Raw genomic sequence first — 12,297 nt, 5'->3', positions numbered from 1 at the left:
TCAGTTATAAAAGAAGATTGATTTTTTATAATCTAAAAGTATATTGTTCACAAAAGTAATACAATACGTTAAATATTATGGTTGAGGAAGATCAAAAGTAAAATTTGAAAAGCAGATACAATGCTATGAAAAAAACTGAGGGCTGGAGCTTAGGTTTATTGGAAAACTATGTCATTTGAACAAGAGACATCCCCATGGCTGGGGGAAAAATTTTTGCCGTCTGTTCCTCAAAAGACTAAAATATACAAAGAAATAAAAACAATCAGATTACCCCATGCTCCTCAGTTTTTATTGATGTGTGTTTTTGCCACTTCCACATTGTCTTACTATCTTTATGAGAGAGTTTCAATGTTGAATGACATATGTCATTCACCTTTTGGGAAGTTTGTTGAGATTTGAATGTGGGACTCATGAAATACACATTCTATTACTGAGCTACTTGCATAGATCTCTTGTCTTATACCTTTGTTTCTTTATTTTTCAAAATGTATATGACTATTCTCTCTTGACATAAATTTTAGAATCTACCATTGTGATCTATATTTCATCTTGTTGGGATATGTTCTGGATTGTTTTAAATTATAAACTAATTTACGGATATTTGGCATTGAGTATATTGAATCTTCCAATCCACAAATATGAGATGTCTTTCTATTTACTTACACCTTTTCAGAATTTCCTCTCATTTTACAATTCCAGAGTAATATTCTTCAAAAATTTTGTTTTCTTGTTTTTCTTCTGTCTTCATACTACACTCAACATAAATAACTTATGTGACCGTAAAAGGCATAGGGTTTCTCAATATCAGAAAGCAAACAATAAATTCTGTAGCAGATACTTGTTGGGCATTCTCTAATCCAATTTAGTTCTGACACCATCCATAGGTGGAGAAATCAGTCCCCAAAACTGCAGCCTTCCATTTTAAATGATTGTTTCAAGCACAAGTATTTTTTAAAACTGTGCTTCTAATAGATCACCTATAAGTCAAGGATCCTAAAAGTCACTTCTTGGGTTCAGTTAATTTGCCAGATCATCTTATATAATGAGGGAAATATGTTTGCTAGTTTATTATAAAGAATACTACAAAGCATATAGTTGAAGAAATGCAGGGGGCAAAGTCTGCAGAAAGATTATAGTTTCCATATCCTCTCTGGGTGTGTCATCTTCAGGAACCTCCAGTGTATTCAGATATCAAGATGCTCTCTGAACTTTGTCCTTTTGAAGCTTTTATAGAAACGTCATTGCATAGGCATGATTTTTATGAGACAGGATGGAGAAACATAACAATGTCTGTCTATTTAGATTTTTCTTGGCATGTGTATCACTCTTCATTCCAGGTAATGGGACAGGAACTTTGTGGAATGAAGAGGATCTTAGGAGCTACTGTCAAGGCTAGATAAAAAAAATAAATAAATAAAATTTAAAAAATAAAAATAAAAAAGGTTTGATAAGAGAATTACTTTATGGCCATAAAGCTCCATAAAGTTGGTAAGATAAGAGTTCCTAAGACCTGCCATGTAATGTAGGAACTCTGGTCAAAAACCACACACATACATACCCACACACCCTTATTCACAACCCCCCTCACACACATATACACACACCTCATAATGTCGGACAGTGGTGTATAGAAATAATATTGAGTTGTAAGTTTACCCAGTACCCTACCATCTTCCAATCTACTACTTCCAAGAAATTTTTGTAGATTCCTTTGAATTTTCTACATAGACAATTATGCCCTTATTTACTGGATTTTTTATTAGACATGTATGTAGGATTCTGTATCTATTGAGATAACGATATACTCTTAGATTTTAAGTTTGTTAATATAATATATTATATTGATTGATTCTGGAATATTAAATCAGGGTTGCATTCCTGAGATAAATTTGGCTTGGAATAATTTGTAAAGCTTTCTATTTATTGTTGGGATTTGCTTATTAATACTTGGGGATTTACTTGTTCATGTTTATGAGAGTTATTGTTCTACAGTTTTTAAAAAAATTTTTTTGTCTTTTTCTTTTTTTATCGGTACTGGGGATCAAACCCATGACTGCCTGCTTGCAAGGCAGGCGCTTATGCCGCTGAGCTAAATCCCCAGCCCCCTACAGTTTTATTTTATGATCTGTCTGGCTCTACTGACAGTGTAATATTGATATTATATAATACATAAGGAAATATTTCACATTATTTTCTAAAATAAATTATATTAAAATATAAAGACTAAGAGTATAGCTCAATGGTAGCTAGCATTTCCTAGCATTAGAGATGAATTGGGTTTGGTTTTCCTCACTATAAACAAAAAAGTTAATTTTCCTTTGAATGTTTGGTGAAATTCAGGCTTTTTGGTGGATTTATAACTATGAATTCAAACTCTTTAATAGCTATGAGTATTTTAGAATCTAGAATGGCTTGCACTAATTTGTGATTTTGAAGGAATTAGTCAATTTCATCTAAACTGTAGAATGTACATGAAGAGTTTTTCATAAGATACTGTATTACACTTTTAATGCTTCATTCTGTTAGTTATTTATGTTTTCTCTTTTTTCTTACTAATTTTTCTCAGTGAAACATCTCTTGATTGTATTGATTTTCTTATTTTTGTTAATATAAATCTCATTGATTTTAGTTATATTTATTATTTTTCTCTTGTTTCTTTTATACTACATTTAAATGTCTTCTTACAGTCTTTCTTTTTTAAGATTACAACACCAATACCTAGAACAAATATCACAGATATTTACACTCAGTTGAGGTCTTTCATATAGCAAACATTTTAAAGGTTTAAATGACATCCTTTCATTCAAACTTTATTCTGCTTCCTTCACTTTGATAAGTTGAATAAGTCTTTTCTGTTGACTATGTCATCTAAATTTTATCATTTTTCTTGTTTTATTCTTTTACAATTTAGACCTACCTTGTATTACACTGTGTATTGTAGGGAGATTTCTATTAGCAAAAACACAGAAAGTCCCTTTTTCCTGTATCCTGAGCCATATACAGATCACAAAATCTACCATTAATTGTGAATCTACTGGATGCTACACACCATGCTAGATACTTTTTACACCATAACTTTACAGGTTAAGGGCTAGTTTACAACAGACTGGTTTAATCACCCTGGAATTAGATAGCAAGCTCCCAGTGGCACTGCTGTTGGGATGTTTAATACCATCCAATTTTAGAAGATGGTTTGCCCCATTAATTTTACTTCTTTGTTCAGGAGACAGAAACAACTGTGGTGTTGTTTAAGGTCCATTGGTTGTAGTTAATCAAGGCCTTGATATATTTTGTATGACATTATCTAATCTTATAGAATGAATAAAGATACAAGCCAAATGTTTATACAAATGAAACATATTTCTAGATCATTGAAGGTATAGACTGGATAAATTTTAGGTCCATTGATACTTTTATAATCCCTCAAGTCCATTTGTCCATCCAAGTCCCTCTCCATCCAAGGGTTAACCAGGGAGAAAAATTTGTTGCACAGGATAAAAGAGTGCCACTGGGGGGCTTGTCATCTAATTCCAGGGTAATTAAAACAGTTTGCTGCAAATCAGCCTTCAACCTATGAAGTTATGGAGTATACACAATCCTCTAAGTGATATCAATCCCACATATTTAGTAGAGTTAGAGAAATAAGAATAAGAGTAATTCTTTTTGTTCTCTACATGAAGGAATTTTTTAGTAAGTTTTCCTATAGCTGGAATTAATTACATATAATCATCATGAGTATAAATATTGACTTTTTGTGCTTCACTGAGTTGTAATAACCTAGTCAGAGCTATGAGTTCTATTAGCTGAGCATTAGTCCCAGGGGAAGTGAGGAACTTTTAAATGTCTGATGTATAATTACTACGCATACCCTGCCTTTCTGTCACATTTCCCATCACAGAAGAGGTTCAAGCCAGGATGTGTCTAACAAGTCTTCTCTGGATGCATATGTATGAAGAAATATCTGTTTTCAGTCATGTCTGTCAGCCTCAATTTTCTCCTTTTCTAGCAGAAAGATCGCAACATCCAAGGGTAATATGTCTTTCTAGAAAAAGAGCATAATATTTAAGAAGTTGATTGTCTAATAGCCATAGGATGCCTTTGGGAAAAAGAAGTCCTACCACATTGTAAGGTGGCACTGCAGCCACGGCTCTAAGTATGCATGGCATCCCTTCACTACAATGCCTATTTATGACTCAGATACCCTACAGGCTGTTACGCAGGCCCCTAATCCTTTGTAATCACTCCCAAAGCCATTCTCCACCTTTCATCAGCATAGAGATTGAAATAGTGTGATGTCAGAAGGCTCAGTGCTGAGTTATTTACAATTATTTATTTAAGCTTCTGGAATGCAATTATGAAATTAGGTTCCCAAATGAAAATATGAGGATCTGCTATGTGGGGTTATTTTGTAAGATAATGAAGGCCACATAATCTCATCATCTCATGATATTCAAAGACAACAAAATCTTGTACTTCCTAAGAATCATCTTAAATATTTCAGAGATTTGAGCTGAAGGAAGGAATGTATTAATTCTGTCTTCCTTCAGCCTTTTGGTTCCCTTAGATATGGAAAGTCTCAAGCATATTACCTCTAGGCTGTGAAATTTTGCCTTAGACCTAGAAATTTTATAACCCGTGTTGGCTCCTGTCTGCTAGGAAATTCAGCAGAGCATGTGTGCCTTGTCTAGAGAGCTCTCCTGAGACAGCATATAGCAGTATGTCATCTACATATTGCATGCCCATGACCTGGAGAAATTCAAAATACACCAAGTTGTGGGAAAGCACTTGCCTAAAAAAGGTGGACTGTCCCGAATCCTTGGGAAATCACACTTCATAAGTCTGATGCTGAAGATTTTCAAAGCCAAAAAGAAACAGGAAATCTGTATGTAAAGGAATACAAAAGAAGATGTCTTTTCAAGTTAACATTGAAAACCAACTGATATCTTGAGGGATCTGAGAAAGGAGAGCATGTGGGTTAGGTAGATTGACCCTATTGCTTTATTTATCAATCTAATGTCCTTTACCAGCCTCTACTTCCCCATTGGATTTTTTGGATTCCTAAGATTGGAGTGTTACAGGCTTTAAGTGAAACTTGTGTTCTCAAATTATCAGTTTTAGGCAATAATCCTCTTTAACTTCAAGTCTTAGAAAGTATTGCATCGGGTGAGAAAAAAATAGTAGAATCTTTCAGATGTATTTGCACTGGAACAACTCATATTATTCTACCTATTCAAGTTTTAGCTTCTCTTGCTCAGGATTTGTCTTCATGAGGGAGAGGCAGTATACCTGACCTGTATGCATATATATTACAGTATTCAAAAAATGCAAAATATTCTCCCCAGGAAGGAAACTGGAATTTCAACCATAATTTAAAAAGAATTGGGGAAAAATCCCAAGCCAGTTACAGCCAATGCTGTGAGAAACAGCAAAGTTACCTCCACTCTGGTGACTCTTTTCACTGAGATATGATGGTTGGAAGGCCACAGATGAAAACAAGAACCAAGAGACATAAGCTAGTGTCCAGAAATTGACTCATTTTTCCCTCTATTGTTATTGTTACCCATGGCTCCTCCACGGTGATGACAATATGACCAGAGAGAGAAAGCAGAGAGCACCCCAGAGTTCTCCAGACTAGCTGGACAAACTGAGTATATGTGCCTGAACTGTGAGGCTTTTGCAACAGAGGGCAGTCAGACTTCCAGTGTTCAACTTTGCAATCAAGGCATGGTTCTTGGGTTGTCGTGTCATAACAGTTATCACAGTCTTTCTTAAGGCTGCCTGGTTTTGCATAGCAATAACAGGTGAGTTTCATCATTCAAGAGTTTCTCGGAAACCAGAGATTCAGACTTAGGGTCTAGTCTTTCTAAAGCCACAACAAGGCAGCTGTTTTCTCTTGATCTTTTTGTCTTCTTTCCTTGGCCTTCTCCTGGTCTCCATTATGAAATACTGAGGAGATAAATGTAACCTAAGTATCCAGTGAGTTATTTGGAGAAAAATCCATCTTTTATCACTTTTTTCTAATATCTGCAGCTGACTATATAATAAACTTGTCTTTAAGAATAATCTGTCATCCTTAATGCCCACACTTCTCAAACTCTTGAGTGAAATTGAAAGGGAAGCAATTGTCCCTAACTCATTCATGGAAGTAACATTCTGATACCAAAACCAGAAAAAGGCCCAACCAAAAAAGAGAACTATAGGTCAATTTTCCTAATGAACATAGATTCAAAAATTAACAATAAAATACAGGAAAACAATTAAGCAGATCATCAAGAGGATTACACACCATGACCAAATGGGGTTCACCCCAGGAATTCAGGGATGGTTCAACACACACAAATGAATAAATGTAACCTATCATGTGAACAGAGCCAAAAATAACAATCACGTGATCACTACTATAGATGCACAAAAGCTTTTGAAAAGGTCCAAAACTCATTCATTATAAGAACCCTACAGAAAATAAGAATAGATGTTCTTTACCTTAATATGATGAAAGTCATCTATGACAAATTAACAAGCAGCATCACATTAAAGGGCAAAAACTGAAAGCTTTTACTCTAAAATCAGGAACGACAAGACATATTTATCACCACTCCTATTCTACAAAATGCTGGAAATACTTCCCAGAAAAATTACACAAGAGAGAGAAATAAAAGAATTAAGAACAGGAAAAGAAGAAGTTAAATTATCATTACTTGCAGGCAACATGATTCTCTACATAGAAGAATTTCAAAACTCCATTGAAAGACTGCTAGGTACAATAACTAAATTCAGTAATGTAGCTGGATACAAATTCAACACTCAAAAATCAGTAGCATTCCCACACACCAACAACAAACTCACTGAGGGAGAAATAAGAGACATGACACCATTCACATAGCATCCAAAAAAATGAAATACTTAGTAATCAATCTAACAAAAGAAGTAATACCCTGTAAAAAGAAATTGAAAAGGCTCTCAGAAAATGGAAAGATATTCCTTGTTCAAGGATAGGAAGAACAAATATTGTGAAAATGGCCACTCTCCCAAAATTGTTATACAGATATAATGCAATTCCAGTCAAAATATCACTAGTATAGCTCACAGATCTACAGAAATAATTCCTAAAATTCATCTGGAACCAGAAAAGACCTAGAATAGCAAAGGCAATTCTGGACAATAAAGGCAAGGCAGGAGGCATTACAATCCTTGACTTCAAGTTATACTACAAAGCTACTGTAATAAAATCAGCATGGTACTGGAATAAAAACAGATCTGAAGATCAATGGAACAGATAGAAGATACAGCTACAACTACAAACACATCTAGCCACCTTTGACAAAAGGGTCAAACACATTCACTGGACGAAAGTTTTTTTAATAAGTGGTGCTGGAAAAACTGATTCTTCATATGCCAAAAACTAAAACTAGATCCATGCCTATCACCATGTACTCAACTAAAGTAAAAATGGATGAAATATCTAAATATTAAAACACAAACACTAAATCTGCTGGAAGAAAAAGCAGGTAGAAATCTTGAAGAAACAGGGGTAAGCAGAAAATTCATGAACAAAAATCAAACCACATGGGAAATATTTCTCTGAATCAATAATTGGGATCTTGTCTTATTAAAAAAATTTACATGTCAAAAGGAATCCCCAACAATATAAAAAAGAAAGAATTATAAAAATCAGACCCCCTAAAATTCAAAGACACAATCCAAAAATGAACATCTGAGATGTAGACCCATATCTTAGATGAAGAAGTACAAATGGCAAATAAATACACGAAAAAATGTTCAGCATCATTGGTCATTAGAGAAATGCAAATTAAAAACCACACTGAGATCCCATCTCACTCCAGACTAGGATAAATAAAACTCCCAACAATAAATGCTGGAGTGGGGGGCTGGAGATTTAGCTCAGCGGCATAAGTGCCTGCCTGGCAAGCAGGCAGTCATGAGTTCGATCCCTGGTACCGATAAAAAGGAAAAAGACAATAAATAAATAAATAAATAAATAAATAAATAAAATAATAAAATAAAAATAAATAAATGCTGGAGTGGCTGCGGGAGAAAAAGGAAGTTCTCTGCACTGTTGGTGGTAGTGTAGACTGGTGCAGCCACTGTGGAAGTTAGTCTGGAGGTTGCTCAAAAAGCTGGGATTGAAGTCCCATTTGACCCAGCTATTCCATTTCTGGACATATTCCCAGAAAAAATGAAAACATCATATGTGCACCCATTTTTCTAGCAGCTCTATTTGTAATAGCCAGATCTTGGAAACAACCTGAATGCCCACCAACTGAGGAACGGATAAAAAAGTTGTGGTACTTTTATGCAGTGGAGTACTATAAAGAGTGATCGATCACATTGAGATTTTTATAAGTAAATGGATGCAACTTGAGACCATACTCATAAGTAAAATAAATCAAACTCACATGTGTAAATACCATATTCTCTCCCTAGTGTTAGAAATGGTAAGAGTACATATATACAAAACCCTCAGTGCATACTCTGAAAGGGTAAGAATCACCTCAAAGGGTATAAAATATCTCAGGGAAAATGAGGAAAAAGAAAAAAGAAGGGAAAAGAAATAATATCTAAATTTGCTTATGCACACTTAAGATAGGTAAGATGATTGTGCTACAAATTCTATTAGTTCTTGGAACAAAGCATTTAACATTCATAAGATTGGCATAATTTTGCATGTTTGTGTCTGGTGATCTGAGGAACTCATATGAAGATCACTATGTAAAATAACAACCTTAGTTATATTCCTACCACCTTGTTTGGGAGTCTATATCATTATTGTTTTGGGCTCTTTGCTATTATTTATTTGTCTTTTTTGTTTTTCTAGTTGTTTGTGTTTGTTTATTTGGGATTTTTGTTGTGTTTTCCCCTCTAATTCAGAAAAGATAGGTGTACATGTAGAGGCTTATTCATGCTAGCACTTCTCTTACACACTTTACAAGAACTGATTGTATTATGAGTGATGCGATGAACAGCTACTTTGAAGTAAAAGACACATTATGGTATCCATTACTGATTTCCTATCATCATGCTATGAAATCCACTAATGTTTTTATTCTTTGTTTAGAGTGGTTTTAGTCTGTCTTGTATTATTTAAGTTCAACATCCATGAAGGTATGGGCAGCTATTTTGAAAAGAGGAAGAGACATTATGATAGCCATTGTTGATTTTCCTATTTTCTGGTTTTCCTATTACCTGTAATACCTTCATCATTCTGTTTTGATCAGTTTTATACTATTTTGTTTTATATAAATTCATTGCGTGTTGATATAGACAACTATTTAGAAGAAAACAGACATTATGTAATCCACTATTGATCTGTTGTTTTGCTTTGAAATCTGTGTCACTTACATTGTTTTCTTCTGATCTGCTTTGTTCTGTTTTGTTTTACTCTCTTTAAAATAAATAAATAAATAAAAGAACAACCTGTCTTCTATTGAATTAGAAGTCAGGGAGATATGTTTTATCAATGTTTCTTATAAATGAACTAAGAAGTCAAAGAGATTCTCACTTTTCTCCTAAAGGAAAATTAATTTAATATAAATGATGTAATTAGTTCTTTTTCTTCTTAGACATTTAAGAATATGTGTCTGAAAATATCTCTTATTCCAATCTTCCATCTAGTTGGTAGGCCAGCAGGGGTCTCATAAAGGGACTGCTTGGGTTCCAGTAGGAATTGGCTATTCCCCTGGTTGTCTGTATTCTGACCTTCTAAAATTATTATAATATTTTTCTCCAAACGTAATAGCAGCTTGTAATATTGCTTGTTTTTCATTAGAAGTCAATGTTTAATTTAAGAGTAACATTACATCTTTCCAGTCTAGTTCGTAGGTCTAAGTCCACCAAGAAACTCAGTATACTTATTAATGTCATCTGAAAACTTTCCTACATCTCATTTGATTTTTTAGGTCAGGGAGAGAAAAGAACACAAAAATACAGGCAGACATGTATTTGCCTTTACTTCCTAAGGATTACTGTGCTTGGGGAGTTTGAACAAAAGATGAAAATAGCCCATGGAGGATTCAATTATGCCTGGCTTAGAAATCTCACCTGTAGACTCAAAATGCAAGTAGGGGAACCCTCAGACTCAGTAATAAAGGATGAAGCTTTGATTAAAGTTGCTTTGGAAAACTCATCCTAAGGTTCATTAACAATAAATGAGGCTTTGATTAAGGTTTCCTTGGAAATCATATTCTTGAGGTCAAAAGGGCAAGAAAAAATAGTCCCAGACTCAATGATAGTAGAGGCGTTAAGGACCAAAGATGTCTGGTTTTCTGTGGTTTCATTTACATTTTGAACACAAAGATTATTTCTCAACAGAAAGTTAGTTTGAAGGTTAGGCAATTCTGACCATTTTTCCTCTTTCTAACAACACAATTGTAGTTGTGAAACAGCACCATAATCAGTATTTCCCTCTGCATTCCATTTTGGCTCTAGTGTGTAGGCAAGCCATGCATGGCTGTAGAAAAATACTAAGCTGTTTTTTCTCAATACATAAGGGTCAAAATTTTTCCAATGTTTAAAAACACATTTCAAGGGAGTAAGAGGTTTTGACATTGAGTTTCTCATCTGAAAAACAAAGAGAAAGAATTGGTGTCACTTTAATTTTTACTTGATTTTCATGTCCTCAAGGCAAACTCTGAAGTTACCCATTCCAAAACAGGTGGCTGCTATCTGGAGAGTAGATGATAGGTTGGATCAGACCTAGTCATGCTTTTTGGCTCAAAATCATATCTTTCTCAGTAACTCATATTCCGAATTCCAGTAAGTCTTTCTTTCTCTTTCTTTCTTTCTTTTTTCTTTCTTTCTTTCTTTCTTTCTTTCTTTCTTTCTTTCTTTCTCTCTCTCTCTCTCTCTCTCTCTCTCTCTCTCTCTCTCTCTCTCTCTCTCTTTCTTTTTTTTCTTTCTTTCTTTCTTTTTGAGATAGCGTCTCCCTATTTAGTTTAGGCTGACCTTCAGCTCACTTTTATACCCAGGCTGGTCTTGAACTCACACCAACCTCCAGCTTTAGCCTCTTGAGTACACAACTACACCTAGCTAGCAAGTCTTTCTTAAAATTCAATTTACAATTGATTTCAACTATAAGAGTCATGTTTCAAGAAGGAAGAATTGATAGCAAAGTCAATAGCTAAACCATTACTTTCTAATTCTTTGAAAATTATTAAAATACTAGTCACTATTAAAAGTGATTAGAGCCCCTTCCAGCCTACAAAAAAGATCACCTATAAAGATAGATAGAATCAAGTTATCTACTTGATTAACTAGGCAATCTTCATTAACATAAAGACAAAGCTAAGTTTGACACAAAAACTCTGAAATTCTTTCTCTGAAGCTCACAGGTTAAACATTTTTTAAAACATTGGATCACCACATAGCACCAATATTCTATGTGTGTTTTTTTAATTTAAAAAAGAAAGAAAAATAAAACAAAATAGAAAAAGTTAGAATAATATAGAATTCAAAAAATTAACACTAGGAAATTGCTAGTTGATACATTACATATTGTCATCTTAGAAATAGTTGTTCAAGTTACAAAATCAAAGCTAAATCACAGGTTAAACTTATAGCTATCATCTAGCAACTACAATTTACATGTTAGTAAAAGTATATTTATCAGCTTTCTATGTGTAAATGAAATAAAAGAAAGGTTGACTAAAACATTTTTATTTTTATCTAGCATATATAAGGCACAAATATAAACCACTTCTCTAGTAGCAGTTTTTTTCTCTGCAAAGGGAAATAGTTGTTGCAAGCTGCTTCTGTTTGATCTTCTGGAGGGAGGGATGGCTAACTACAAGATAGCTTGAAGTTAACTCCCAGACAGTTGGAGAAAGTTATGGGGAGTTTTTAATTTACTAGAAGAGAAAACATTACAATATATCAGTGGAGATTTTTCTGCTGGTTACCCAGTTTGGCTCTTTGTACCCAGCTTACAATGAGAAACCTTTGAGTATCCACTGAGTCACACTGGCCATAATCCTCTCAGTTGTCCTCTAAGATTTCATTGGTACCATTAAACCAAATATTTGTCTCTGGAAAGGAATCCAGCTGGCTGTTTGGTCAACATTCTTTTGATGATTGGCTTCAATGGGGATTGACACAGAAGGTGCTGGGGAAACCTGTCCTCTGCTTCAAGGGTAGAAGCTGCTCTAAGACTGTGTGACTACTTGACAGAGTGATCACTATTTGTAGGAGTTCTGTAAGGGACAGATAAAATTCTGAGCTAAATATAGACTGGATTTCATAAAGACTCATTTTTACAGCATTTCATACCAAACTCCACTTGGG

The sequence above is a fragment of the Cavia porcellus genome, unplaced genomic scaffold (assembly GCF_034190915.1).
Source record: "Cavia porcellus strain 051 isolate PalLab524CR breed Dunkin Hartley unplaced genomic scaffold, mCavPor4.1 scaffold_3, whole genome shotgun sequence".
In the NCBI taxonomy this organism is placed as follows: Eukaryota; Metazoa; Chordata; class Mammalia; order Rodentia; family Caviidae; genus Cavia; species Cavia porcellus.
The sequence above is the reverse complement of the archived record's forward strand: the minus strand, read 5'-3'. Positions refer to the sequence as shown.